Genomic DNA, 6,763 nt, shown 5'->3' on the forward strand with positions numbered 1-6,763 from the left:
TTCTATAGAAAGTAGGTCTGCATACCCTTAACAATTGTGTGTATTGAGCCGTACTGTGTATTGTACCCATTCTGCATCTGGTAATAAAATGTTCAATCAATCATTCCAATAACACACAGTTGGATGTGTTAGTTGGTTGGATGCACTTCCGAGCTGCTTCCACATGAGGCAACTTCTCTCAATCATTCCAATAACACACAGTTGGATGTGTTAGTTGGTTGGATGCACTTCCGAGCTGCTTCCACATGGAGGCAAATTGTCTTTTTTGTAGTTGTGGGAACTACTTTTTCTGGCGGATGGTTTTTTCAATAAATCTTCGATTAATGTGTGTTTATTGTATAGCAATAAGGTTGGATGAATGTGGCAGTTGTATAAAAGCATTACACCACTTGCAGTCGTGATTTGTGAACAATAAACCATGCCTATGGGGGGTCTAACGACCACCCCTAGGCATGGTTTATTGTTCACAAACCACTCCTGCGTGTGATGTAATGCTTAATAACATCCTCCCTATGCTTCCTATCACCCTTTCTATGCTTCCTATCACCCTGTCTAAGCTTCCAATCACCCTTCCTGTGCTTCCTAACATCCATTATATGCTTCCTCACGTCCTTCCTATGCTTCCTAACATGCTTCCTATAACCTTTTCTATGCATCCTAACATCCTTTCTATTCTTCCTAACATGCTTCCTAGCATCCTTCATATGCTTCCTAACATGCTTCCTATGCTTCCTATCACTCTTCCTATGCTTCCTATTACCGTCTAGTGTTAGCATGCTAATGCTAACAACTATAATTGGAGAGCAGCCAATGTGTCTGTCGGTCAGTGTGTTTGTCTTTGTGTTTGTTAGCATTAGCATGCTAATGCTCCAATGCTAACAACTATAAGTAGACTGGTCAGTGTTTCTGTGTGTCTGTCTGTGTGTCCGGCATGCTGCCTGGTGGAGATTTGCGCTCTACTGAGCACATCTTTCTAGTCAACAATATTTCTCCTCTGTGCACTCTTCAAGAAAGGTTCACTTAGATCTGTAAGATGACATCTCATATAGGCAGGTGCCCAGCCTGGATGCATTCTTGTGCAGGTAGCAGGAACAGTCTGGTACATACAGTTTTACAAACCATAGGGCCATGAGAAGTAGAGATAATGATCAGTCCAATGAATAATAGAGTCTTTTCATTGCTATTTTGTCTTTTTACTGACTATCTGACTACTATACTACTACTACTACTACTACTGACTAACCACAGGTTGTTCACAATATTGTGCTGAAAAAAAGGTTGTTAGTCTGATTTTATTGTTATTACGCAACCTTTAAAAAACTCATAACTCACAAATCTCATGTCAATTTCAGTGTGGCTGTGCATACACGATGACCAACGATATTGTGTAAATAACAAATCTTCCTCTCCAGAGCACCAAACGACTGTCATTATTCAGATTCTTCCAAATATAGTTTCCCCTCACGGTGCCCCCCCCCCCCCCCCCCCCCAAGTGTGTTTTACTTACAGATCCAAAAAACATATAACGTCCACCAGAATAGATTCTATTCAAACATTTAAAAGTTCCAAGAGCAAGGGCTCAAAAGAGGTGAAGTGTCTTGTAGATTACGGAGCAAAAATGGCATGCAGTCGTATATGCAGCCCCGGGGGATGGAGGCTGATCGATCCGTGACCTCGGACTGAGCCATAAGATATTGTGGTGCAGGGTGCGGGGGAGGGCATGGATAGTGGAAAAGGGGTGAGTATGAGTCAGTGGCAGAGAGTCTGTGAAAGCTGTGGGAGCAGAGGACGCGTCAACAACATCACAAGTAAGAAGAAGAAGAAGAAGAAGAAGAAGAAGAAGAAGAAGAAGAAGAAGAAGAAGAAGAAGAAGAAGAAGAAGAAGAAGAAGAAGAAGAAGAAGAAGAAGAAGAAGAAGAAGAAGAAGAAGAAGAAGAAGAAGAAGAAGAGGAAGAAGCAAGTCAAGTTACCACGTCATGAGGCAGAAAGGAATGTGAGAGTATAGGATGAGGGCTGGAGACTGAAAGGCGATGGGAAACGTACATTATAATAATAATATATATATTGGATAGTGGAAAAGGGGTGAGTATGAGTCAGTGGCAGAGAGTCTGTGAAAGCTGTGGGAGCAGAGGACGCGTCAACAACATCACAAGTAAGAAGAAGAAGAAGAAGAAGAAGAAGAAGAAGAAGAAGAAGAAGAAGAAGAAGAAGAAGAAGAAGAAGAAGAAGAAGAAGAAGAAGAAGAAGAAGAAGAAGAAGAAGAAGAAGAAGAAGAAGAAGAAGAAGAAGAAGAAGAAGAAGAAGAAGAAGAAGAAGAAGAAGAAGAGGAAGAAGCAAGTCAAGTTACCACGTCATGAGGCAGAAAGGAATGTGAGAGTATAGGATGAGGGCTGGAGACTGAAAGGCGATGGGAAACGTACATTATAATAATAATATATATATTATATAGCTGCCGTGATGGGCTCGTCAGTGGGAGGGTGACTGCTGATTATCAGACCAGCGAATGTAATAACGGGTTTGTCATCAACAAGTCAAGTCGAGTCAACTTCATTTATATTTATATTTTTACACAAAAGATAATGAAACAACGAGGGGGGGGAAAGGCATATAGACACAACACGAGAAATAGATGAAGAACACCATGGGAGAACAGTGTATACACATTTAAACACCTGCAGGAGAACAGATGTATTAGGTTTATTTAATTTGTTTTAATGGTAACTGATTTTTGACATGATCATGAAGACTATTCCACATTATTGGGGCCAAAAACTGTCATGGTTCTATCACCCTTAGCTTTTAATTTAGAATGAGGGAAGACCCCGGGGGCAGAGGAGCAGATCAATCTGCCAGGGATGTAAGGGCACACACCATATTATGCAAAATCTAGTCTGGGGCAAAACCTCTCTCTCTCTTAACATCACTCCCTTTGACTGAGTGGCCAACAAGATTTTATTGTGGAAAAACCCAAATAAATAAATGGAATGGTATACAACACAACACTATGTGTGTGCAAAAGGCTATAGCACTTATTGCCACAAAGAGCCCACAACTCAAAAATCAAATGTATAAACAGAATTTCCTCTAAATTGTTGTTTGTCAAGAAGCTTATACATTTACCTGCGAATTTGAGCCCCTGCTGTAATACTTACAATTATTGGCAATGACAAAGACAGTTCCTATAGCTTTATACACTAAATAAGTTGGTGATTGAATTTTCAGATACTGTAGTGTAGATTGAACCAGGTTGAAGGAGTTTGTTGGGGGTTTGGGTAACTTTTGAAGATGGAGGCAAAGAGGTTTACAAAAGTTTTGTTCGTTTTTTTTTGTGAAACTATAGTACAACAGTTTGTCATATTAGTCCAATAATAGGTGAGGGTTACCGCGTCACACGTGACACGGTGACACATATTCCCATAACCGTCATTACACCGTCATGAAATTAACGCCATTAATTGTCACTTGTTTTATATAACTTCCTTGCTGGAATCCTGGCATAGAGACAGGCAATCACATATTACTCATGTTACTTACATTTGTGGCACACCACACACATGCAAGCATAGCGCCTCATCACTGCATAACAATTAGATGGCCGAGTGTTCAACTGATGGAATTTTACTGAAAACACATTTCACGTTTGAACGTTTGAAAGTGTAAGCTTTTGGTTCACTTTGACCTCTCGAAAACGTGGTGGATTAACTTGTGGTTGCTTTATTTATTTTGAAACGAAGCACATAAAACACAATTTCACAATGTAAGTATATGAGAGTGTTTCATCCTCAAAGCGTGAGAGTTTCTCTTAAGGCAGCAACAAGTTGCAAACCAGTAGGCTATATGCCCCATAAACTTGGATTGCCTTCGTTTTTGTTTCAGTCACATATAAGACCCTTTAATGGCGTTGGGTAGACGATTGCGTGTATAATCTATAGGCTGCGAGCTTTCCTGCAAACATCGAGGCATGGTTGGTATCTGTCCTTACTGTATAGAGCCACCAAGGTGTAAGAGAGTTTAAACGGATATTGCAAAGGGTTATTAGATTCTAAGTCACCGAAGTGGTGGGCGATCTACTGAGCAGAGCAGAAGTTCTCATATGATGACTTCAAACAAGACACATTGCCTATCAGCATCTGTTGGAGAGAGTGGATATTAAGACACTATCTTCAGGACAGCGTAGGGGGACAATGGTAAGTAGCATGGAAACACTCTCGCATACAGACATGATTACCGGTTAATAGCCGTGTTTGCCATTTAATCTGGCAATGTATAGCTGGAGGGTTGGACTCATCATTGGCTATAGCCTATACTTGAGAAACTCCGTATAGAGACTCAGCTCTGATGATGAGGCTATAATGTTGACAACGCTTGAGTATAAGAGATTCTGTGGTATTTCTCAGCTCGGGATATGCCGATGAGAGAGAGAGATAGGTAAGGTTATTGGGGGGAAATGTTACATTGTCTCATGTGTGCATATACGTGTAGATGCGGTGTAGTGTCTCTTGGATGATTGCATATTGGGTAATAAGGGCTGCATTTTATGTATAGGCAAAAAAAATTGGTGTGCGTTGCTGCACGAAAAAGCAACATGTGCGGACCTATCACGCTGCCCCATATATGACATTATAGAACGTGGTAATAACGCATCAATAGCAGGCTTGATAGACATAGGTGTCATTTGGACGTGACATTGGGGAACATTTGAAGCGACTATTAGATATGACCGGCTTTTGGTATATATAGGTGCTGCATTTCTAAAGGGAAATGTCCGACCAACATGTGATCAAATATTAACAGGACTGGCTTCTCTTGGCATGAGGAGGAATTCACGTGACGATCGAGGCGCGGAGAAGCAGCGGAGTAAAGCAGTATCAAGTGGCACTTAACAAAACTATAGATTTTTCTCCCCCCATAGTTACCCTCGCTGTGTTATGCTTTCAGCACGTTGGACAGCGGCACCGGAGTCGTGCATGGACTAACACACCGATCAGTGGACACGCCAACTCTCTCTTTTGCCACCCCCTTCTTGCCAAACCCGGGATTCTTTTATCAACTTTTGGTAAGCCTATTCTGCGGGGAGCCCTATTATGTTCTAGCACGGAAAACGGGATAGGAGCGCTTTGCCAATAAAAAAGAGCTTGTGCTTTTTTAAAGAGATTTGTTGCGCCACTTCTTCTATAGTGAAAGTTGACAGATCTGCTGTAGCCGCTGTAGGGCGTGCGTTCTTTATTAAATGCTACATTCTCGGTGTAGACCGTATACTGCGTTAACTTTGGGAGATGCAAGTCTTGGTCGTGGAGATCTAACCGCCACACATAGTGGTTGTCACAGCCCTTACAAAGGTAAGAGTTCACTCCATTGTTTTCATCTGTCATCCTCCTTGCTTCTATCGTTTTTAAGGTTTTTTTGTTTTGTTTTATGAAGTTAGATGGACCATTATGACTAGAATGCACCTCCTTCGCCTGTCAGTGTTAATGGATCAGTTTTAGGTAAGATTAACAGAGAACTAAATACTCTTACAATTAAATCTGATTAAACATATACAAATTAACAATCGCTTGCTATAATCATTTCAATTTAAATTAAGTACCTCTTTAAAATGTTGCGCCAGCATGCCTCGGCCAATATATATACACAATAGAGACGTCTCTTTTTAGAGTTGACAAACACCTAACTACTGCAACATAATTTGCGTAATCGTTGCGTTGTGCCTAATCATGCTGCCTGCTCCCAATGTGGAATTTATACGCTGCAGTGATCTTTCTAATACCCTGCATGAAGCAGAATAGCATGCAATTGTGTCCTTAATGTGTCTCTCAGCAACCATCCATCTATCTATCCATCTATCCATCTATCCATCTATCTATCTATCTATCTATCTATCTATCTATCTATCTATCTATCTATCTATCTATCTATCTATCTATCTATCTATCTTTCTTTCTTTCTTTCTTTCTTTCTTTCTTTCTTTCTTTCTTTCTTTCTTTCTTTCTTTCTTTCTTTCTTTCTTTCTTTCTTTCTCTATCTATGCCAATCTCAGCTGCCGCCGGCTATATGCGTGTTTGTCTTTGTACCAAACAGCTCTATATTCCTCCTCTCTAGATTCCTTCTCGACAGAAATAGCACCTACTCTTATCCCCCGTCATCGCGATCAAATCACTTGTGTTTTTACTACGACCGTTCCCCGGTTTCATTCATACGGCGCCTTCATCACTCCGGCAGCGGCTCCGGCTTCTTCACCTGCTCCCCCTCTTTGTCTGTGTAATAGCCCACATCTGACCTGTCAGCGACAACTTCCAATGAGGAACAAAACCATCAATTCATTCTTAATTATTTTACCAATAGGCTATAATTTGTATGGGGGTAGACCCGTCATTATACACGCGAGCCGCTACGGTATGAAAATGGTCCCATTATGCTATGTGAAATTACAATAAAGATAGGCGTGGTCACAGTGCCTGTATTGACAGATGTTGGTTGAACATGGAGGGAGATGATAAGGTGGCTTGATATGCAATTGTTCGGAAGGATTTTTTTCCCCTCTCCCAGAAAGAGAAATTCAGGCATGCAATAGCCTACTTATAGATGATCAATCACTATAAAAAGTGGTTGATCCGAGACGGTGTTTTTTTTTTAGTTGTTTGTTTCCCCGCCCCCCCCCCCCCTTGAAGGACTTTAAAAATCCGTCTCGCAACAGTGAAGAAACGGTGGATATTGCCTGTTTTCTTTACGTGTCTTTCTCCCGGTCAGATTGTGATCAGAACGA

This window comes from Notolepis coatsorum (genome assembly GCF_963971535.1).
Source record: "Notolepis coatsorum genome assembly, chromosome: 2".
NCBI classification, from domain to species: domain Eukaryota; kingdom Metazoa; phylum Chordata; class Actinopteri; order Aulopiformes; family Paralepididae; genus Notolepis; species Notolepis coatsorum.